The sequence below is a fragment of the Dermacentor albipictus genome, chromosome 9, assembly GCF_038994185.2.
Source record: "Dermacentor albipictus isolate Rhodes 1998 colony chromosome 9, USDA_Dalb.pri_finalv2, whole genome shotgun sequence".
NCBI classification, from domain to species: Eukaryota; Metazoa; Arthropoda; class Arachnida; order Ixodida; family Ixodidae; genus Dermacentor; species Dermacentor albipictus.
Window position 1 is genome coordinate 123,406,669 of NC_091829.1, and position 24,238 is coordinate 123,430,906.

Consider the following 24,238-nt stretch of genomic DNA (forward strand, 5'->3'; position numbering starts at 1 on the left):
GGCGACAGTAGTCAGTTTTAATCCGGCAACCGTAGCAGCGTAGCAGCATGGCGTCTCGCTTGTAGTTTCTGTTGATGTGTGCGTGCAGCCGTGTGTTTGGGCTTTATAAGTTGGTTGTTTAATCTATGTTGCGGGACGGTGTGGGTGCGATCCATGTTGGCCGTACAGGTGGCAGTTATGCAACCGAGGGATGATCCTGTTGAAGTTTCCGGCGGTATGCGGTTTTCAGCGGTCACGCCTGTTGCAGGAGTGTCACTCGACGAGATTACCTTGAAGCTGTGGTCAGATTCCTCGTTGGCGTTCCGTAATTCTGTTCGCACGGACGCGGTATGCTTCCAAATCCGCTTTCGCGATCTATCGTCGCGACGATAGATCGCGTTTTTTTTATTATTATAAGTACTGATCCAGCTGTAAGGCGCATGTAACCGACAAACGGAAGTCTCAGGAGAGCACCTGAGATTATAATAAAGCAGGCGGCGCAGGAACTCGAGGGCACCCAAGGGAGAAGTGGGGGGATCAAAGCTCGAAGCAGAACGGTACGTAGGTTGGGGCCGCCGAGTCAGGTGTGTGCCAGGGAGTGTTCGCACGGACAGCTCCCCTGGCACGCGCAGCAGTGCCTCGCAAGGTCGAGATACATTAAAGGCACCTGCGCCCATGATCTTTCTTTTGCCTCGGTGCAGTGAACACGATTAACGAGAATAATATGGAGGGCATCCGGTGCAGTCGCGAATGCGTCATGGCATGTAGCTCGCGTCGCCTGGCGTGTGTAGTAGTATCAGAGTTGGTTGTATGAACTTTATGCATAATACGCTTTGTTACGGTACCTTAACAGAATGGGTCTAGACGGAGTTGGTACATTTTTTTCGTACCGCCCTAATCCTATACCCCCCACTACAAACACACACACACACATATCCCCCTTTTTTTATGTATACATACAATTCCTTGCCATGACGGATCATAGCCTCCTTTATTTTTGAAAAATAGAGGAGGCTATGGACGGATTGACCAGTTCAAGTTGTCAACTTGTCAGTAACTGTCATAGGAATCACTGTAATAAACACAATTCCACAATCGGATTGCTTACTTTCATTTTTTGTTGTGACACTGAGGACTACATAGAACTTTATTGTGCATATGTGAGAGAAGTATGTGGATATCATGAGCTTTAGCCAATGTGCAATACACAGACAAAGCAGCTGCTACAACATGAACTGCATTGAGGGCCACACAACACATATGTAAGTAAATGTGCAAAATATAGGGGGAAGCTTCAAAATATGCTCTGTAGCGCTGCAAAGTATAACATATATTGTATGTGTACAATAAATGTTCAAAAAAACAATGCATCATTGTCCCATTTGCCTTCAAGTTTATTATGAGCATATGTACGACAGGAATCTACTGACACACCTGCAGTCAAGGTGGCTGTTCGAGGTGTGCTGGCTGCCTCAGTGTAAGTAAAAAAAATTGGGTGAATGTCGAAACCAGTGTCACTGCTTCTTGCCTCTGACCTGCACGTGCCTCCGCGGCATCTTTGTGCACAAGTGTGCTGGCATGGCGAGGCGTAGGAGTCATCCGAGAGAAAGAGTATTGTTTAGATGGAGAAGTGGCTGTTCACATTGCCTGTTGCTTTCCCTCAAATGTTTCCTTGGTGACTAGGGTGACACACCCGCAGTCAAGGTGGCTGTTCGGGGTGTGCTGGCTGCCTAAACGAAAGAAAAAGAAAGAAATTAGATGAATGTCGAAACCAGTGCTATTGCTTCTTGCCTCTTACCTGCCTTTGCCTCCACGGCCTCTTGGCTTGCGGAGTCTGTATGAGGGAGCTGCTGTGGCTAGGCGTAGGCATTGTCTAAGCAAAAAGAAAAGGCCATTCAAATGGGGAATTATGGAAATAAATGCAGTTATGTCTGCTTCTTGCACTCCTCTTGCCTAAATGTTTTCAAACATAGTGTCCAGTACACACCAGCACTTTGACTGCTTTTTGCTTTTACCTGCAGGTGTTGCTGCGAGTTCCTTAGTATGGCTGCGTGCAGCATTGTAACACTTAGTGGAGGCATTTGAAGTGGTAGCCAAAAATATAAAGAATCATCCTTGTCTGCATGAATGCTTTCAATTTCTAAATGCATTTCTAAATTTCTATCACTATTAGTGCAAGGCCACCCACATCTATGCGGCAAGTGCCATAGCTCGAAACTGAATTTTTCCTTTAGTGTTAAAGGCGTCTGATATGTCCACATTAGATGTGATGTGTTTGTTTTTATTTATCCCAGTGTGGAGAGAGCATCATTAAATTTGCTTTTATTTTTGCGTGTCTTGTTTTTTGGTCTATTTCTGAATTTATCAAGCAGCAGCCTCGTGACGCTAAAGTGACTTATGTAATGGCAATCAGCTTTTGTTTTGCAGAAAAACAACGCATTTCCTGACCCATAGTTTGACATCCCCTCTCTCGCATAATTTTGCAGAGTATTCTACCTATATTGACTTGCTTGACCTCCACTGAACAGTCTTGCATTTTCAAATACGACTCTTTCCTTAAAATCATTCGACACTTCTCATAATTTCTGTACCTTGGGCTTCTGATACTCTGCATTCACTATTTTTGCTTGTTTCTGACTAGAAATGTCTTCTTTAATTCAGAGCTTAAATTTTACCTTTGGAACACACGGAAGGGCTTGCCATTGCATGTCTGCATAAAATTTGGGAAACACGTTTCATTAAACATTTGCAAAATCCAATTGAAGATTGATGAATGCAGCTTGCAGTGTGATATGACTGAATGAGCCATAAAAGTAACTCATCTCACTTGGTAAATTAAAGCACATATTAGCGTGATGTACAAGATACGTTACACTAACGTGGTGGGTTCTCTTGCTTATACAGCAAAATAATCGATGCGCGATAAAAAATTATTTTTGCATACCCCTTGCACACACTGATTTAAGGAAAACGAGCTGGAGCTGTCCACATGATCTACTTATTTTACCTGCGAGTATGATCAACAAAAATGTGTCCCAACTGCTTAGTGGTATTTGAGATTATGTCAGTATTGTATATGTGCCTGTTGTCTATAATAAGTGAATTTTGAAAATGCTCGCAGGGATCTGATGTGCACATCTGCAGTTTATGGATACATGTAAAAGACTCAGCATCAAGTGCAAGTGAACGGTCCCACAGGCCCGGAGTCGATCATGCAAATAGATTCGCTGCACAAATTTGTGACCAGAAAAGATAATCCACATGAAATGGCATGCAAGGAAGTGTTGAAAATATTGCACAGTTAACAAAATGCCTACGCTATTAATATGTGGGTTGATGCACTTGTTATGCAAAACAGAGGTGAGGCGTGCAGACAGGACACAAGAGTAGAGTATTTAGTAAACAACACGAGCGCCGCCCACTTCTCTACTCTTGTGTCCTGTCTGCACGCCTCACATCTGTTTTGCATAATGAATCCTTACCAACTAGCTCAGCTTTCTGTCGTTCTAAGTCTCGATGAAAGAGCTCGATTTCGTCCGCATTAGGCACTCGCCTCTTGATTACTTCGTGGCACAGAAATACTCGGCATCAGGCTGTTTTTCTGCTGTGGCCTTTGTAGAAGCATGACTGTTCAAAGTGCAACAATTAAACAGATTCTTTGAGTTGCTTGTGGCTTCGCCAGTACAATTCCAGTGCGCTGGTCCGCCTGCAGCAATTTCCTACTGAAGGGAAACCTGCAAATAAAATCACCGCTCCGCATGTAGAAAAGTGACGCTTCTCAAACGATTGTGATGCACCACAAGAGCTCCCTACTCGCGTGATATTCTCAACAAGGAGATACATTCGTTTACTTACATGTGGAGGTATATGCCAGAGCACTTCGGGGCTTCGGTGGCACATAAGGCACGAGTGTGCCATCCGATGTCGACGCGCGATCGCATGTCAAACCTAAACTGTACGAAACTACTGCGCATCCAAAAAACAGATTCGAAACCGAAATTCGCGTCATCCTTTATTGCATGAATGCGTACATCGTGATTTACATAAGTCACGGACTTAGCGATCGCTTTCTGTAAACTTAATATTAACGCACCACCTTCATAAAGCCATCAAATATGCGTTTTAGATGACAAGGCATGAGGTGACCTGTACTTGTTTTCAGCTCTTTCAATAGTAATTGCGCTGGCCACATTGACCAGTAGCAACAGGGCGGCGCCCTAGAGGTTCCCACTTTTCCGGCCCAGCTTTTCCTCTAGAGTTGTTCTACTAACTCTATGGTACCCGGTTTAGAGGCAAACCGGATGTGACGTGAACCAGTGCCGTACTCCCTGCCCCCAGATAGGTACTTGTACGCCTAGGGAAAGACGCTGCTAGGTGCTGCTGCTAAATCCCTGTGGTTTCTGCCGGCTCACGTAGGTTCGTTCGCGTGGTCTTGTTACGCCTCGCTGGATCGTGTTCTGTCATGCCGTCCTTGCGCGGCGTCATTGTCGGCGAGTCAGTTTAAATTCTTTAATAGGTCGCGCCTGCGCCTAATTGAGTCTATTAAAGACTGCACATTCAGTTTTGCTGGCTACAATTCAGTGTGGCTGGCGTGGGCTGTCTCCACGATGCGCTTCGAGCGTGTCGATTTCGCCGTTCTTTATGTTGGCGGAAATGACCGTGAAAGCAACATGGATCTACAAGAAATATGCAACAACATCAAGGTAAGTCTACTGAAATCACAAGATTTGAAACAATAAGCGCTAATAGTTGTGTTTTCTTTTAAATTTTAGGCCTTGATTGTTCAGCGAGACGGCGCCCGTCGTGCTGGTTTTCAAGGTGCTCTCTCGCTGGCTAGAAGATGCTGATGCGGAACAGAAAATGCAAAAACGTCGCTTGCTCAACCGCAAATTGACGGCTACGCTGAAGCGCATGCCGTGTCTGCGGAATTTGAACCCCGAGGTATGGACCCCTTTTTTCCAGCGGCATGCCGTTACATACCGTCAGGAACACGCTTGGCTTATTTCTGACTCGGTAAAAAAATGTTTCACTTTTTCTCGCTGCTCGCTGCTGAAGAAATGCGGACCGTTTGTCGTAGTTGTCTCCATTACAGGGTGGCATTACTGCGGTGAACAAAGCAAGTGTTGCCGTACATACTGTGCGCACTTCACCCTTTGTTGGGCGGTCGGAAAATATTGGTCCCACTATTCAGGGCAACTTCGCTACTCTGTAGCGGTGAAGTGTAATTTCTACCATTGAACGTTCCTGTGTAGACATGTTTCTGAATCACGTTAAGCACATTTTTTCGTCAATTTCTTTGTCAAACACGCGATAGAGCGGTTGCGCAGATTGTTTACTTCCCTTTCTACAATGTTTGGTTTATTCTGTCGCCGTCCTTCAAATCACCACAGCGGCAAATGGACTCTTTTGATCGAAATTCCGCGTTTTCATAATAGCTGAATTTTGGTGCGGTTAAGTGTCGAATTTCTCGTGCCCACAGCTACCAAAACAGGTCATCAAATTATTAGCATCGCGAATAAATCGCATTCCTACATATGCAAGCTGCTACATATTTTTGATTGATTGATTGATTGAATAACTTTAATGAGCGGTTCTTAAAACGAAACCCTCTTTGCCTCTTCCTTGCTCAGTGGGTGGTGGCTGCTGCAGTCCTGCCAATATTGGTCACTGTGTATGGCACTGGATATGTGCTGCTTGGCATGTGTCCAAATGGCAACTTGGATTACCTGTTAAGTGCAACTCAACATGTACCACTGGGTAGACACGTAGAACAAGAGGCAAGAAATTAAGTATACAACAGGAAATTTAAGAAGTCAGCAGCCACAGAGAAGTCGGAAAGTCAGCATCGAAAGCAACCGAGTATGGACAAAAATGAACTAAACGAGACCAGGACATGCACTGTGTGCAGAGTTATAGAAGTGAACGAGTGGTTGCATTTTACTGAACATTACAAAGGCTTCACTTATAACCGATTTTCACATATGCATGGAATCTGCTAACTTTTCTGTGCAAAACTCTACCGGAAAGAATATATTGCATCCATCGGTGTTAGTATATTTCCTAGCATATTTTCTCTTTTTCAGCCAACATACACATCCCCGTTAAATCAAATAGATCACTGTAGATGGCTGCCACAAGCATAGTACAAGAACTGTGAATTGGAAGCTGTTAGCTACCTGTGGCACGAAGTCATGCAAGGGTACATGTAGTCTTTGTGTGCACATTGACTTCATGTTTTACTCATTTGACTGGCTCCTATTGCACTCCGGCTGAATAGCAATAACACACAGGCCACTTTACGCTCGAGCTACTCGAAAGCTGCAGGTACATTCATAAAATTTCTTAAGTACATGGCATTAGTGGAAAAAATTAAAACCTTTTCTGGTACAGCCGTGCGTTGTCGGAAGTGTCTCAATGCATTGCAGTGATTAAACAGGCACATATTGGCTGTACCACTTGGATTTCAGCGTGCACGCGTTGGCTGGATAAAAAATTCTACCATATTTTAACTCCAAACATTTGCTCACGGGTGGAAAGCGCTGTTTCTGTTGTAAATAGATGTGGCTTGCACACAAGGTAAGCTGCATGAACAGAAGGTGCTGCAGCCACATAACCTGACCTTTGATCTTCATTATGCTCACAGATTGAAGGGATGGAACTAAGTGCGTGTCTTTTAAATGCTTGATTTCAGCCAGTTAAATTTGCCAACACGGGGGATTCAAACCACTGGTGTCCATCTGCTGTTGGGCTGGATTCTCAATTTAGTGAGAATACTAACTACTGTACTGCGTTCATTGGTGCTGACAGATATCAAGTCAGTTGTAGCTCGGCATTTACTGTATTCCGTTTGTCACCAAAATGCTAGAGAACCACTCGAGATCCTTCGATGTCAGCATCCTCATAATCAGTGGGCACCCCATAAGAAAAATAGGTCAATTTTGGATGGTATCCTTGCAAGTGTGAGAAGGCTAGGCCACAGAAACTCTCATTTCTGATTTGTGCACTATTCAGCCACGTTAAAATGTGAGGAGCCTAGACATCTAAAAGACGAGGAGCAAGCAAATTGAATGTAGCTACCGAGCAAAAAAGTGGAAGCGTAAGCTGTTGATTTTTTACTCTAAAGGCACGTTCACACTGAAGACGGAGCGGCTAAACCGGGCAAAGCTCTTGGCCAGGCGGATAAAAGCAGGCGTTAAACGAGGCAGCAAGCCCAATCGCTCGCGGACCACTTTTTTTCCTGCTCGTCAGAGCTGTCCGCTTTGCTGCAGCCAATTGGAACACCAGACGACGCTGGCGTGTGCGCGATAAGGATGGACGACCGGTGCCACGAGACGGCGACAAGTGCACCACAAAAACGTAAGATACTCCGCCTCGGCGGTGCGGGCACCCAGGCAAGCTGTCCAGTATACAGGGTGTTTCAGCTAACTTGTGCCGAGGCTTTAAAAGAGAAAGACCGAAAGAAACTAGGCCTGCAGTACTCAAATGCAATCAATTCAGTAAACTACCCTCTTGAGCAACTTTAGTACTTACGGCTCATTGAGAGACATCTGCTTTATTTTTTCAAGACAAAAGAAAGTGCACAAAATCGAAAAAAAGTACCATGCAACTATGCACTTTTTAGCAGTGATGAACAATGCAGCATGCAGACAGGATGTAAAAAATATGCAGTTCCGACACACTGTGAAAATTATGTAACCAGCTTTCTTTGCTGCTTCTGTTCGTTGATGGCATTTGGCAGTGATGTGTTAAATGTTACCTTGCATGCACCACTTGTGTTTGTAGTACACAGAGCTCACAGGCAGACGTGCGCTCCGATGCTCAAGGTGGTGTTGTGCACCATCCATATCCTGTGAGAGTAGTGGCACTGTCATTCCCTCACATGGCGCATCGCATGGCGGGTGAGGTAGAGAAATCCGTTTATTGAATCCTTAGGAGAAATAGTTGCTGCCACGTCCTGTGCCCGACAGAGCAGTGCCTGCTGGCCACCCAGGCTTCTGTCACGCAGCATGGCCTCCCAGTGTTGCAGTGTAGGGACATTGAAGTTTTGATGCTGGACCACCACTTGCATACTGTCGTTTTGACGGCGTGGTGCTGTATTGCAGTTTTGCATCTGCACATCCTGTGTCAATTGTTGGCATGGACACACTTGCCGTGTTTATTTTTTCAGAAATAGCATAAACATGCCATACCACACCTAGAACTATCATTATATTTTTAGTTTGCCCACAACTGTCACCATGTCTAGTAGTGTTTTTCTTTTAGAGAGACTCCATACGAAAGATGCTTTCTGATGGCATCTTTACCTTCTCGTGTGATCATTCAGCGAGCACAAAGTACTGCAGCTTCTGCAATGCTTTTGTCTATTCCTTCCAGGCACACTACTCTTAGTGTATCATTAGCGCTGAAATAGAATACCACCTGTTGCTCAAAGCAGCTTCAATATAGATTCTAATCGGAATAGGCAGACTTGTGGCAGTATACAACTTTCTATAGCCATAAAAGGCAAGCTAGCATAGTGGGGCATCTCAATGCTCGTAAAAGCATTCAACTGCATGTATCTCCAAATAACTAAGCTCAAGCAGACACTGTCAAAATCTGTGCTTGTCACGGTGAGTTGGTGCGGGAACTTGAAGGTGTCGCTTTTCCTTCATTTTTGTGTCTCTTATGTTTTTGCTAAGGCTCTTGCCACAGCAAAGTTGCTCTTGTGGTATTTTAGAAGGGTAATTTACTAATCACCTAGGCAATGTCATTTCCTACATTTGGTTGCACCGTGTGCATCAGTGCAATAAAATGGGTCAAACGGCTTAATACGAGATGTTGCCAGGCCTTTTTGGCACGACACTTGTGGATAACATTTTGGTGTGGCTTGGGCGAGACCGACAGAGAGAAATTTACACATACGAGCACAAAGGCCAGGCACTGTTCCCTTGTGGCCTGCACAACCACTAGAATAGCAGCTAGTCTTATCAATTCATACTGAGTATCACAAAGTGGAACATTGCAAGAACTGTAGCTTGGTTGAGACAAGGCACTTACAGCTGCAGCTGAAACATGTGGTGTGATCAACATGTACAAGGTTACAATACTCTTCACCCTTTTTGTATTTAAGACTTTTTAAACTTTGCCCACAATTTGATTACAGCTTTCCAGAGTTCCTTGGAAAATCCTCCCATGCACCTGCCATGTACATTGCCCCCCCCCCCCTCCTCGATGTGGCATGCAAGATGGCAGCAGCAGCTGTGGAACAGTTGAAGAGGCGAAGAAAGGTCCACATTATAATAGGTTGTATGTAAATAAAACTGATCGAACACAACCGATTCGGCTTCCACTTTTGTCAAGACAATTGTCAGCAAACAAATGGAGTAATTTCAGTAGGGCGATACTAATAGTGCATAGAAATTCTTGGAAGCCTCGTCAGCTTTCTTGCTGTTAACAGGCTGTGTTGGTGAGGTGGTTTAGGCAGGGAATGCCAATTCATGAGGGATGGTCATGGTTCAATGTATGTGCAGCATCAATCAGTTCTCTAGACCGAGTGCACTAATGTCATGGCAGGCCAGCACTTTGTCGCATGATATATTTTCAAACCTCGCATGCTTTCTTTGGGGCTCTGAGAAAATTAATGAAGCATGAAACTAAAATCGGCATGTTGCAGTTTTCAATACAACCATCACTGCATTTGTCCATTCTTGAAACAAATTTTATTGTACCAAATGCATACAGAATTGTGGAATATCCGAAGTACATTTTGCTTCTTTTGGTCAAGCAGCTGGCAGAACAAAACCACAAAGTTCCAAAGCAGGAAGGTAACACTTCTTTTGAAGTACACGAGTGCAAAACTTGCCGCCAATTAAAAAAAGAAGGGAGCTGCTACACACCATTTCTTGGTTCTTTGACCATTTATTTTTTCTCTTGTGGCTGATGTTTAAAAATCCTTGCTATAGCAAATGCAAAGACATCAAAAATCAACGCACGACAGATATGGGTACTATGGTGTAAAGTAATGAAGATATAATTTTGCATGCACATTATTTCGTCTGAAATAGAGGGATATAGCACAAACGTTGCTCTTCAATCCTAATAAAATATAAGGAACTCGTGGGCTACAAGAGGGCTACGGATGATGAGGGCCTCGGATTCTGTAATGTGCAGCTATACTTAAGTACACAAGCATTTTTGGAATCTGCCTCTACCTGGGTGCAGCTTTGTGACCTGGAATGAAAAGCCACAGCCATCGAGATCGAGCTGCTGCAGTGGCGACATCACAGTAAAAGGTAATGGCGAAAAATTAAAACAATAATATGGCCATGCAACTTGCAACAAATCAGATAGGTCACCTGAAGCTTCTATTTCCAATTTTTCTGGTGTTGCATAGAAGGGCAAAAATCTTGAAAAGTGATAGTGTACGACTTTCATGCATAAACAATTGTGCATATCTACTTTTTTTTTTTTAACCATGCAGATATTTAGCAAAAAGTTTTGAGCACGGAGAGCCCGGCGTTTTTGCAAAGGAGTTTCTAGGTGAGGTGGACACACTATGCTGCTAATAATGCGAGTTTCAGAAAATTAATTTTGAAAAATTCAGTCACTTTTTTATTAGTAACCTGGCGGCAGCCTTCTAAATGGCATATTTGGAGGCAGTTGCATGTGAACGCACACCCTTTCTTTTTCTAAATCTCGAAAATTGCACTTATTTTGAGATATTCATTATCGTGCTCAATTGAGTACAATCAAAACTTGGTGCATCCTCCTCCACATCAGGCGGCACTGCCCTGTCAAGAAGTGTGGGACAAAGCTTAAATGATAGCCTGACATGGCACACTGACGCACATGCTTGCCAGGCAAAGTGTGTCGTATCAGCAGCTACAATGACTGGCCAAGATGTTTCCATCTGATGAGATAGCGGGACCTTCTTTTCTGCACTCCCAGCACACTCAGTTCCAATATTGCCTCGATTTACCAGTGAAATTCAATGATGAATATCTTCAATTAGGTGCAACTTTCAAGATTTGTAAGAAATGAGAGTGCATTAGAGGAATTCCTCTGCAAGAATGCCACATTTTCCGCGCTCATAACTTGAAAACAAGAAAATCTGTGTGGTAATAAAAGACACCCTATACGTATACAGTGTGCATTGGAGCATTTCATGCAACCAATATTCAAGCACCTTCTGCCTACAAAGAATTCATAAAGCAAGTTTATGCATTAATACTGGAATCAGTTACGAGCACTGGAAATGCAAACACTGTTACGAACCCTGGTCACATGCCAGGCATTGTGTTGCTGCTCTCTGCGTAGGGCCTATGAATAAAAACCACCTTCAACATCGCACAGTAAGCTACTAATTGCTATGTGTAGGAAGACTTACAGTTCTTCAAATGCAATTATGACCTAGACATTCTAAAGCTTTTCTAATAATGTACTTTTAGTGAACAAGTCCCCAAAACTTGGAACAACTCTGAAGCTATAATGCCATTATTATCTGAAAGATGCACTACATTTTTTTAACACAGTAAGGAAACATTCATAATCGACAATGCCACCATAGACATGAGTCATATAATATTGCACTGCGTGCAGCAAGGATAGCACAATCTCGCACAAAAGATTAGTCTCTCCCGCAGCCTTTGAGGCCCCCTTTATTATGTCTCGCTTATGATGCCGTAACATAGTACGAAACCATGATGACGTAACTTATGATCGTGAGTTACTCTTGAAAGAAAGCTTGTGCACACATGCATATTCCTGCATTGTAACTCTGGAGTGCACTTACAGTAAGGACACTGTGAAAAGAAGAAAAATAAGGCCAACAGCAAGAACCAGGCAGCGCAGTGCTATTTGCACCTTCTCGGCTGTTGTCGGTTTAAGTCACCTTTGCTGCAGCAGAGTCGTGTTATGCGGCGAAGCATATTTATCATCATGCAGTGAAGCATATCTGAAGTTAAAGGAGACACTGTCACGGGGCCCCTGCGGGTGCTCATGGTTACCCGACACTAGCTTAAATACCTATACTGTGACCTCTTCATGCATTTGGACAACACCAATCGCCATGTGAAAACCTCTGTGTTCACTGCTAATCTCGCCAAGAGCCTAAATTGTTCCAAACTACAAATTTCACCAAGTGGCAAACTTGGCAATGCTTCTGGAACCTCATTCTAAAGTACTTTAATACTACCAGGATGCTTCAATGTCAAACTAGATTAACAACCTGGGATGAAATTGCGCCAGCTTCTAACTTTCTGAATGTTGTCTTCACCTCCTACATCAGTGAGTAGGCAGTGTTCAATTGGCGCTCCCGCTTCACCAAGCAGACGACCGCTGACGAAAGCACAGTGAAGGCGAATAATGAGAGCGCAAGCAAACATTCAGAATGCGAGATCTCGCCCTTGGATTTAGAGAAAGGAAGGGTAATTTCATCACCAAGGAACCGAAGTATGCATTCAACAACAAAAGCTTCTGAACGGGCCACTTCCACATCAGCACTGTGGAAAGACTCTGATGAGCTTATCAACCAGCAGAAATTTTCACTCGTGGCAGAAATTTTCACTACCACAATCGCAGGTTCAAAGATATTTGCATGATGACATTTTGGTCCAAAAAGAAGATCCGTTTGAGCGATGGTGTAAGCGTGGTGCCCACTGTTGGCTCGGCTTGCGAAGAGCGACCTGCTGATACCAGACACTTAAGCAGCTCTTTTTGATGTCTGAATCGATGGTGACATGCACTAGGTGTCACTGCTCTTCGAACATGTTGAGCTGTTGTCCTTGCTTCATGAAACATTAAGTAACTACAATTATGACATTGTCAAACAAGTGTTGTATTAGAGAATTTCGTTAACGACGAAGCATAATATCCCTGTACATTATTTGCTATGCAGTCTATGTAGTATAACTATTTTGCACCTCTGGTTGGTGAAAAGAAATGGATTTTTGCAATACCAATAGTATTCATATTCGAAAAATATTCGCTTCGCACTTAGGTTTCATTATTCGAATTAGCTTTGAAATTAAAAAATTGATATTTCCACACCCATAGTTTTTACTCAAATACCTGGAGCATAAGTCATTTGAGGACGTAACTTCAGGAATAGCAACAGTATGCCACCAAAAAGTCAACACAGTTTAAATTTTTTTTACATTCTTTTACAATTGTTTCTTAATGTACATTCATTAAAACCATCTTAAGCCTCAATAATTGACTAAACTAAGCTTTGATAACAGCTGCATGCTTGGAACGAACGGTGTGTGTTCCAGCCACTCTAGGGTAGCAGTTTAGGGTAAAAAATATCTGTTACTTAGGAATGCCACTTGGTGACCTTGTGCAGAGAAACCCCAGCTGGACTTTGCCATCTGAAGCTGCTGCGCACAATGGTTAATCACTGGCTTCTTTGGTCTTCTCGATGGCATCTACTTGCTTGAGAAGCTCGACCTCAATGACGTCTGACCATTGGCAGCACATATTTCTGTTTATCACAGATAAAAATTGCCTATGAGCTCTTATTTCGCCCAAAACACAGACTTTTGCCACATTTAAGAAAGTGGCACTCTCCAAGTCAGTGTGGTCAGCATGTCTGGCATGCACTTTCATCTCCTGCGTCAGAGTGGAGTTACTATCCTAAATTAATGTGCTACAGAGATGACAGAGAGGTTGGCAAAGAAGTTATGTGCCCATACAGAAAGAATGATAATATTTATGTCTACTGCAATTCAAAGCCATCTATTTGAGCACCTTGCATCACCAGAGAAATCCTAATGGCTTCCTTTTCTTCCATCTCATAATGTGGGCGGTAACACCCCATTAAATGGTCCCTAAGATGGTTTTTGTCAACCCTGTGGAAATCTCTCACAGAAAACTTGTAGACAGTCTTGATAAGTGTTGTCAGATTACCTTTCAATGTGTCCTTTATCATCACTGTGGTGATCGTAATTTCACTTCATGTGCAGCACTCACACAGTGTGCACTCCTTGCAGACATCTGTAACTAGTGGCAGTTTACCAGCATACTTGAAGGGAGGAAAAAAGAGCATGGCCACACCAACCACATCACAGCATGCGCATACATCAGATGACATTGTGGAACCTAATTCTATGTCAGCAGGAAATGCATGGCTGCTGTCGCTATTTCGAGTGCAAAGATTTGTCCCACGGGTACAGAGAAGTCATTATGGCAACCACATAATCCAGGCAGCTTAGTGCTGGGCAACTGCAATATTTATGAAGCAGCACACTGCATTCAAAGCCAGGCACTGTCACACTTGTCTGGGAAAATCTGTGCTTGTATACACAGGGGCTGGACCATTTCAAACCACAGTCACATTGGAACTCTGTCCATTCTCGTAGGGTGCATTTTCTGTGTAGTCACTGCCACTGCAGGAATAATTTTCTTCGAACTGCACAAACAGAAAATTGTAGCACTGTGCTCTGCAGTGCTTGGTGCAAAGGCAGAACAGCCATGAGCCTTCTCCCATCCACAATTCAGAAATCCGCCAATACATAGATGGCTTACAGTGGCATCTCTACAGGCAGCACACACCACCTATATGCTGCCACTTAGATTGCAACACACTGAGGGTCTCCATGCCTTTATGTAAATGCTCAAATATACTACAGGACAGGATCTTTAGGGAATAAAGGTTGTTTCACGGTCCTCATATCTATGCTATGACAAAGCCAACTCCAACTGCACAGGTAGAAATTGCTGTGGAAAATTAAATTTTACAGTTCCATGTACCATATTTTCCATACTGTACTATAGTCTGCAGGATCTAATTTGGGCTGAAAAGCCCCTCTCATTAAGCACCATGGCAAATTTTAGTTATAGGTACATTGGAAGTTGTAAGATGCCGTCAAGGGAGCATTTCCTCAAACAAATATTTCTAATTAGTTCATTATTAAAGGAAATGGAAGAAATTGAAATGTTGCATTTTCACGCTGCCAGGAGGCGAGTGCTAAAAGTGACGGCACTCAACCCCTTTGCCTCCAAGTGATCTTCCTTCTTCATCTTCCCCCATGACGGAGCCAAGGGTTCATGTCACACTCGCATGACGAGCCGTCTTTTCTTTCCTTTTTTTCTTCTCTTCCTTTTTTGCTGTGGGGCACACATCCAGGGATGGCATTTAACATTGGTTGGCTTACGAAAGTCACGTGCCATGGTTGGCGATATTGCAGGCAGCACGTTTTACATAGAGACATTTGTGCATGTAACCTTGACTCTGGCTGAAGCAGGGCTTCGTTGAGACCATGATGGCTTTTGTTTAAAATTTCAGTTATTTTCCCACTGTGCATCATTTTGATAATTTGGAGACAGGATTGTTAGTGTGTGATCTATGCACTGCACTTGTCGGTTTGCAACTTCCAATCTTGGTGAGACGCCTTTTCATATAACAAAGTGCAACTGAACTTCCCGAAGGCATTTGCCTCCTATGTTCAAGGGAAGCAGCCCACATCCGCATACCTTATTCACAGATGTCAATTCTTTTTTTGCTGCTGCTCCATATTAAAGATGGGAACCCAAGACTGTGGAAGTAGCGTGGGCTTGGTGGTCTGGAGCTTACCATTGGTTGTCAGATCGTGCCGCTGACTGCATTTTGCAGCGGCTCATGAGTGCCGAGGGGGCCAGGCAGGAGATACGGCAACAATTCAACGAGTAGCAATGAATGTTTACTTCACATTGTTACAGAGTGGTCAACTCTGCAAGTTTCCCGATGGTGAGCGACGGACATGCTAGTTTGCTCAAAAACTGAAGGCTGAAGTCCATTAGCGAAGACGTCCTTTATAGTGTTTCGAATACCCTCGCTCAAGAAAAGGAGAGAGAAAACACTCTCCACGCTGGCGGCTGCCGCTCGATACATGGAAGTGTTCAACGAATTTTCTAACCCCCACTGGCTCAGTAGAAGGAAAGGCACTGACATGCGCATACACACGCACACAACGCTGGCATCTTCCCTGCCGAAGACGAAGAGAAAGAACGAATGCACACACGAAGCTTAATCGTCCCACTTGCTGAAGGGAGACAACACTGTGGAGACTAAGCAGACATCAGGGTGTTGTGCAAGCCATGGGTAAGAAGGCGAAAATGCCTGCACAAATGATAACGTCTTATTGCTATTGGGGCCTCCTAGGCGTTTTCCAACGGTTGCAGGTGGCTCGGCGTATCTAAAGGGTCCAGCCTTTCGCTGTTGCTTTGGTGGCGCGACACAAATCGTTGACCACACAGGCCAGTCATAACATCAGTTAGACTAGTTCTTGTGCACGCTCAAGGACACTGAGCTTGAACGACGCCATGAATGCTCTGTCTTTTCAGTGCTATTAGAACTGTTCTTGTATTTTCTGTGTATACGAAGTCGATTATAAATCTCTTGTGCATTTTGCAACGTGGCCTTAAATATCCAAGCACTGAAACGCAGCCACATGATCAGAGTAAGCAGCATTCACTTGCATATCGTGAGTTGCCAGAATAAATTGAAAATATTGTGCTGCGACTATCATTACTGCGTCATGAAGCAACCAGAAATGACAGTACCATGCTTCACAATGCGACTTTCATTTCTCCCCTGGTGCGCTTGTACTTCTCTGGTCCCCTTTCCACTGTGTAGAGCTCCCAGAAAAGCTTTTCTCAGGACAGGGGACCATACTGTGCGCTTAACCAGGTGGCACCCATCACCACAACATTGCCCCAATCAGTCTCACCTTGTCATCTCTCGTCCTGTCCAGTGACGTTCTTCACATTTCAAGGATGAAGGTTTAGCACTGTGCTTCCAATGACTCTTTAGAGCTCTGGGACAGTGCTTCCGCTGCCAGGGATAATGCTACAGAACAGCGAGTCCACTGACGCAGGTACGCGATGTTTGAAGAGACAAAGATAAAACCTTGTGCAGGCTGTCCGACATGCATATACATCTTTTTCTGCGCCTCTTTCTAAGCAACAATGCTTTCACTGGTGAACAGGAAGGCAGCCTTTGTTTCTTTTTTTCATTATCGTTTCTCAGTTTTACAAGGCCATAAAAAAAAATAAGGAAAACAGAAAAGACTGCGAACCAGCCCTGCAATTTTCTTGAATTATTGGAAGCGAATATGTGCGAACAGAGGATGCCAAATGAAATGAACAGCCAGGTGCAACAACAAGTGACATCATTCAGGTGGTGCAGGCGGTTTGGGAGGCCCATAAAATGCCTTAATAATGGGATTTATTTGAGCGTGAACATGGTGAGAAGGCTGCTTCTGCCTTGCAGTGGTGTAAAGACTGCTGCATGTCTGGAGGTTAAATGCTCATCATTCTATCATACATGGAAGTATTCCGACTATTTAGTGGAGGCATGGGAAAGCCACTCAAGCCTACGTTAGCAAAATGTGTGGTACTGATTACAGCGAACGCACTCCCTCCATGTTCATGCAACCGAATGTAAACATACTGAAAGCTGAGGTGTACCTGACGAGTGTAGCATTGTGATGCTTGCCAACAGCCCATAGGACAGGAAAGGCAAATCCCTGTGCACGCATAGTGAATTCGTCACTACTGTGCATGCTCATTTCGGCAAACTGGCATAACAGATGTATTGCGAGTGCAATATGCGACTGCAAAGCATGTGGCGCGTCTTTGTCACCATAGCTTGAGCTTGGTGAGAATCAAGTGGTTTGATAAATGTACAACTGAGTCAGCAATGGTGGGACAGTTCTTAGAAACTTCACAGCATGCCCGTCTGCCTCTACAATGTAAAAAAAAATTGGCTTTGATCCAAGAGCCAGATCTTTCTGACTGGGCAACATTCATGCACCAGCTTTGTCAGTTTTTTTATGCTCCCACTACTTGTGCTGAGGTTGTGAGAAAGACCTGGAGAGAGTATACATGGGTTGCACGTGACGTCAGTTCCGGCTTGCAAATCGCGCGTGCGCCATCTTTGAGAACGACCGCGTCTGGACGCACGCTACCGCCTACCGCCGCGCCTGAGCTTAAGTTCTTTTTTGATGTCGTTCGGTTTATCTTTGCGACATGACGAAAGAAAATTTGCACGCGCTTTGTCCATCATACTCTGAAGAGCTCGTAGGACCGACTCGGGCACCTTACAGAGCGAAGATCGAAATGTGTGACGGCATCGACCCTTATGAACTGTGCATCGGCAAGGACGCTACGCCGAACGTCGACTTGCTGCCCACTGTGACGCAGGCCTCACGGGCTGCTTGCACACTGCAGCAGCATGTGGCTTGTTCTGCTGTCGCCGTTTACACCGCATGTAACGCGCGGACGCAACCATAGTAGTGCGGTCATAACGGCCGTGGCCCAGCCGCAGACTCGGTGCCCAATCCGGATTTCCATCGTCCATCAAATTGGCAGGCTTCCCTTTAAAAGAACACACATGCAAATGCATTAACTGCACATGTACCGTGTATTAATTGCAATTTAAAGCGCACAGTTGGCAATCAACAGAGCTTTGACTAGCGCTTTCAGAAAAAGCTCGCGTGAACGCCGCGGGTAAACAAACAATTTTGGCAGCAGGAAAGAGAAGCGGCCAGGTGAGTTAGTGTTATAAATGGCGTAATCTGAAAATTCCTTTACCTTTGACGAAATGAAGACCGCAAACACGGACATACTTGTCATTCTTCAAGTCCTTTCTGTTTATTTTTGCCAGACAAACGCTCCGGCGCTGCTCAGACAAGAGTGCCTGCGCTGGTGCTCCCTCGACGAGACCATTTTCCAGAGCTTAGCAGACGCGGAAGAGTCTAGCTTTACGTGCAGGCTGTGCGAAAAGGTCAGGGAAGCAGTCCAAAAACTGGAAGGAAATTGGACAGCCAAGTTCGAGGAGCTGAAAGCAGACCTGAAGGAGGAGCGGGAGAGGCGGTTAGCTTTGCAGGCGAAAGTCGCCGAGTTGGTCAAGGTGGAAGCGGTGCAGGCCGCGCAATTAGTAAGAACCGTGGCCGAGCTTGGAGAAGAGAAGGAAAGGAGAGCAGAACTGCATAGGCGTCTCGATGCGCTTGAGACGCGCGCAGCGGAGAATGATGGGTCGGGACACCAAGCCGGAGGCAAAAGCACAGAAAGTAGGGTAGACCCTACATGCGAAGTTGGGGGCAGGGTGGCAGGGCAAGCGGTAGTCAGCTCGCCGCCGGTGAATCGGCGTAGTTATAGCGAAGCAGCGCAACACGCCCCGCGGGAGGCGACGCTGCAGCCACAGGAAGCCGGGAAGCAGGGAGAGGTAGGAGAGAGTGAAAGGGTGATCATCGCTGGCGACTCAAACATGGCTGGGTGCTCAAAAGCAATTGTGGAGAGGGTGAAAGGCGACAAAAGAGTGGCGGTAGGGACATTTCCAGGGCAGACACTGGGTTCTGTCATGGAGCGAGCAAAAGAAAAGCTCACGGAAAATGCCCACGTGCGCAACCTTGTCGTAGTAGCAGGTGGGCTAAATGACGTCCTGAACAGGAAAGGGCCAGGACTAGCCCAGCGCTTGGCAAAGGGGGTGGACGACTTGCGCGAGCTATCCCCTCAGGTGCAGATCGTGGTGTGCACGGTGCCGGAGGTGCCTGTGCGTGACAGTCACGTACAAAGAGCCGTAATGGCTGCCAATGAGGCAATATGGAAAATGAGCCGAGAGAAAGGCTTCGAGGTTGTCGAAGTAAACAGGGAAGTGAGAAGTTGTGGTGGTTTTAAACGAGATGGGATCCACTTCAATTACAGGCTAGCACGAGAAGTGGGCTGGCGACTTGGGGGTCGCGCTGTTGCTTTTTTAGGGGGCCCGCGGGCGCTCGGGAGGTCAGAGTAGGTAGTAATAAAGAAGGTCCCCTAGGGGAACAGCAGAAGAGCATCGCCGTCGATAAGAGGAAAAGGAGGAAAGCAAGAACAAGAGCTCGCCATGCAATAGGCTACATAAACATGCAGGGCGGCAGAAGAAAGGAAAAGTGGGCAGAGATTGAGGAGCAGTTACATAGAGAACAAATAGGGGTATATGCGGTTACAGAAACGCACCTTAGAGACTCAGAAGAGCCGCCAGTTATTGAGAATTATGTATGGGAAGGGTGCAACAGAACTAAGTCGGAAAGAAAGGGAGGGGGAGTCGGAATGCTCATCCATCAGGGAGCCAAATGGAAAAGAGTAAATTCACAATGTCAAGAGCATCTTTGGTTATCAGGTACAATGAGTGGGAAAGAAACTTGGCTTGGAGTTACGTATTTGTGGACCGGAATAAATTGCACAGAGAAGAATAAAGAGTTAGTAGAATGCATAAGCGCTGATATTAGGGGTTTCGGGAATGGTGCTGAGATAGTCCTATTAGGTGACATGAATGCCCACATAGAGGATTTAGACGGCTATACCGACAATAACGGGAAGTTAATGCTAGACCTTTGCGAGCAACATAACCTCGTGATCGTGAATACAGGGCCTAAGTGTGAAGGACAGATCACGTGGGAAGTGGGAAACCGGCAATCGACCATTGATTACTGTCTGATGACAGAAGGAATTCAGGATAAGTTGAGAGAAATGGTCATCGATGAGGAAGGGTTTAGCAGCATAGGGAGTGACCATAAACGCATCATTTTGAAAATGGGATATGTAGTTGGGAAAGAGAGCAACGAAAGCAAAATGGCCAGCCCAAATTTGAACGCTGAACGAATAGCAAATATAGTCACTAGAGTGGAGGAAGAAATTGGCAAGTCGCCAAGTAAGGGGTGGGAATATGGTGAGCTTCTAAGTGTAGTAACGACAGAAATACGGAAAGAGAAACAACACGTTCATTGGAAAGGAAAAAAGAAACCGAAAAGCTGGTGGAACAAGGAGATACGAGAAGCGATCGCCGAAAGACAGAAAGCATCTCGAGAGCACAGGCAGGCAAAGAAGGCGCAGTTGCCACAGGATGAAGTAACCGGTAAATGGGAAATATACCGGGAGAAAAAGTCTATGGTTCAAGTACTGGTGCAAGCAAAATTAAAAGGTGAAAGTGAGAGTTGGTTGTCAGAAATACGTGAGAAAAAGAAGGCCGCACCTAGAATATTTTGGAATCACATAAAATTATTAGGCAGGAAATCAACAACAATACAACAACATATCCTAGACGAAGATGAAAACAGACTGGAAGGAGAAGCAGCAATAAATTACATCCAAAAAGTAACAGCCGAATCTTTCCAAGGCAAGGACGAGGTTGTATTTGAAGAGAAAAAGAGCATGAAAGAGACCCAAGGGGGAAAGGAGCTAGTGCTTACAAATTTAAACTGGAAGAAAGCGGAAGAGAAAATTCCTAAGCGCACAGCCACAGGGCTAGACGAGGTTCCCGTTAGGCTGATAAATGAACTGGGACCAAAAAGTAAGGAAGCTCTCGTGAAAGCAGTTGAAAAAACTTTAAAAGATAGACGAATACCAGACAGTTGGCGACAAAGTAGAATGAATTTAATTTATAAAGGTAAGGGGGAGAAAGACAGAATTCACTCGTATAGACCGTTGACCATTACATCGGTAATATACAGGCTAGCAATGCAGGCAATCAAATTAAAGCTTCAAGCTTGGGCAGAAAATAATGACATTTTGGGAGAGCTTCAGAATGGCTTTAGAATAGGTAGGCGTTTGGATGATAACTTGTTTGTTCTTACTCAGTGTATTGAAATATCAAAAGCAGAAAGCAGACCGTTGTGTGTGGCCTTTTTGGACATTACAGGAGCATACGACAACGTAGACCGCAGCATTTTGTGGGATATTCTGGAAGGGGAAGGCTTAGGTAACGATTGTATACAGCTTTTGAGAGAGATTTACCTAGAAAATACTGTTTGCGTTGAATGGGAAGGGATGAGGAGCGCGGAGAAAGTTCATATCAACAAGGGACTGAGGCAGGGGTGCCCTTTATCCCCGCTGCTGTTTATGATGTACATGGTGAGGATGGAGAGGGCGCTAGAAGGAAGTAATATCGGGTTTAATCTCTCATACAAACAGGCAGGTACAGTAATAGAGCAGCAACTCCCAGGTTTATTTTATGCAGACGACATTGTGTTGCTCGCAAACAACCAAAGTGATTTGCAACGTCTGGCTAATATTTGTGGACAGGAAGGCAACAATTTAGGTTTGAAATTTAGTGTTAGAAAATCAGGTGTTATTGTATTCAATGAAAACAGTGAACAGACAGTGGAGATACAGGGCCAAGAAATACCTCGGGTAACAGAATATAAATACCTTGGTATATGGATAAACGAAGGCAACGGATATATGGAAACACAGAAAAAAAACCATAACAGTCAAGGGGAAGAGAAATGCAGCCATAATGAAGCACAGAGCGCTATGGGGATACAATAGGTACGAGGTCCTCCGAGGTATGTGGAAAGGGGTAATGGTTCCAGGACTTACTTTTGCAAATGCGGTTGTTTGCTTTAAATCAGGGGTACAATCAGGACTCGACGGGAACCAAAGGTCAGTGGGTCGCCTCGCATTGGGCGCTCACGGGAAGACTACAAATGAAGCTGTGCAAGGGGATATGGGCTGGACTAGTTTTGAAGTGAGGGAAGCTCGCAGTAAAATTGAGTATGAAGAACGGCTGAGGAATATGGAGGAAAGTAAATGGGCTGGGAGAGTGTTCAGGTATCTGTACAGGCAAAACATTGATTCACAGTGGAGGAAAAGAACTAGGAAGCTTACCAGCAAGTATGCGGCCTGTGGGGTGGGCAACACAGCAACAAAGAAGGTCAAGCGGAAAGTCAGAGAGGCTGAATTAATCTCATGGGTGGCGGCAATGGAAAAGAAACCTGCCATGAGTAACTACTTAAGGGGAAAAAACGAAATTAGGAAAGAAACCATTTATGATAACTCAAAGGGAAGCTCATTACTTTTCGAAGCGAGATCGGGATGCCTTAGAACACGCACGTATAAAGCGAGATATAAGAAGGAAGAAGAAGCATGTGCTTGCTGCGGTAAAGCTAGGGAAACGACGGAGCATATTTTATTAGAATGTGAAGACATATATCCAGCGGTCGATTTAGGCACCACTGGCCTCCTTGAAGCCCTTGGGTTCAGCGGGAGCAGTGGAAAAGCAAACAGGTCCGCAATAGACGTCAGTAAGAGGCGATTGGAGGTTTGGTGGAAGAAAAGTAGGGAAACGACAAAGGACGGAGACGTACAAAAGCACAGTTCGCAATAGGGTATCAGAAAATTTGGACGTGGTAGTTCATAGTGTGTTTTTTTTTTTCTCATGGGTTAACCTAGGTAGGATATTAGGCAGCATAGTAGCAAGAGCTTGGTGGCGCAAGCCACCGCCCCGTTCCAAAGGGGACGCTCATAACATCCATCCATCCATCCATCCATCCATCCTCGTTCGTTCACACTGGTTCTTAATAACCGCGGGCAAACTAAACAGTCCGATGTGTGGCTGTGCCTTGTCCTTGATAGCAGAAGAATCGCTTCTCGTTCTGCAGCCAAAAATGGCACAAATCGTCATCTTGAATCCGGAATTGTCGCTCTCCTACTACTGCAGAGTACACGACCCAGCAATCTCCGCAGCAAGTGTTCTTAAACATGGCGGTTTCCGGTTTCCTGGCTTGTGGATGTGACGTTGGTGCAACCCATGTATACAATTGGAGAATCATGTACCTCTTACATTGTGGATGACCTGGAATTGTGCTAACGCATGAACACCACCACGTCTCAAAATGATCGAATGCGACATATTAAAGGCACAAGCACTGTTACCTTATACGCCCTTGGTATGCAGAACCCCAGCACCTTCACCACTTCCAAGGAACCGCTTTATTCTTGCCGAGCTAGAGCTATGGCGAGGAAGAAGCGACACACTACGTACGGATGAGGAAGATGAAGGAAAGCCACATTGCGCTCACAATATCGCTAACGTGGTAGTTTCCCAAAGGAAGCGGTCACACCACTGCGTATAAAGTGTATGCACAGGGATACTCATGTCTTCCCTGTCCAAGGGATTGGTGGCAAGCACCACAGAGCAGCACTGGTCAGGTGCATTCCAGTTAAATTCTTAAGAATTGAGAAAAGGCCGATTCCACACAAAGCAACGACCTGACACCCTTGCCAACAAATATGTTGAACTGGCATTGAGTTTCAGGTATTTGCGGCCACACATAGGTAAACCAATGGGCAAGGTTCTGACTGTGTTGTAGAAGTCGCGGGGCGCTTTTTTCGTTGCGACGATAGATCGGATTCATTTACAAGTACTGCTCCAGGAGGGCACATGTAACCGGCAAACAGAGGCCTCAGGAGAGCATTAGATTATAATCAAGGAGGCGGCAGGGTACCCAAGGGGTAGCGGAGGGATCAAAACTGGAAGCAGGGCGGT

General features: G+C 45.0%; 3 long non-coding RNA genes across 4 annotated transcripts in view; 2 read left to right on the top strand and 1 right to left on the bottom strand.

Moving 5' to 3' along the window:
* LOC135918858 (uncharacterized) overlaps window positions 1–24,238 on the top strand; it is a 117,935-nt gene that overhangs the window by 82,189 nt on the left and 11,508 nt on the right. The window lies entirely within an intron of this gene.
* On the bottom strand, window positions 1,369–3,921 carry LOC135896531 (uncharacterized). The gene is made up of 4 exons (XR_010562734.2): window positions 3,835–3,921; window positions 3,462–3,713; window positions 1,778–1,852; window positions 1,369–1,709 (listed from the first exon to the last, which is right to left on the bottom strand). It is a non-coding gene; the product is annotated as an uncharacterized lncRNA (long non-coding RNA).
* Window positions 4,467–9,262, top strand: LOC135896526 (uncharacterized). 2 transcript variants are annotated; one of them, XR_011508480.1, is made up of 3 exons: window positions 4,467–4,682; window positions 4,752–4,920; window positions 9,122–9,262. It is a non-coding gene; the product is annotated as an uncharacterized lncRNA (long non-coding RNA). The 2 variants fall into 2 exon arrangements; XR_010562730.2 differs by lacking the exon at window positions 9,122–9,262 and adding an exon at window positions 7,103–7,206 and having other exon boundaries at window positions 4,468–4,682.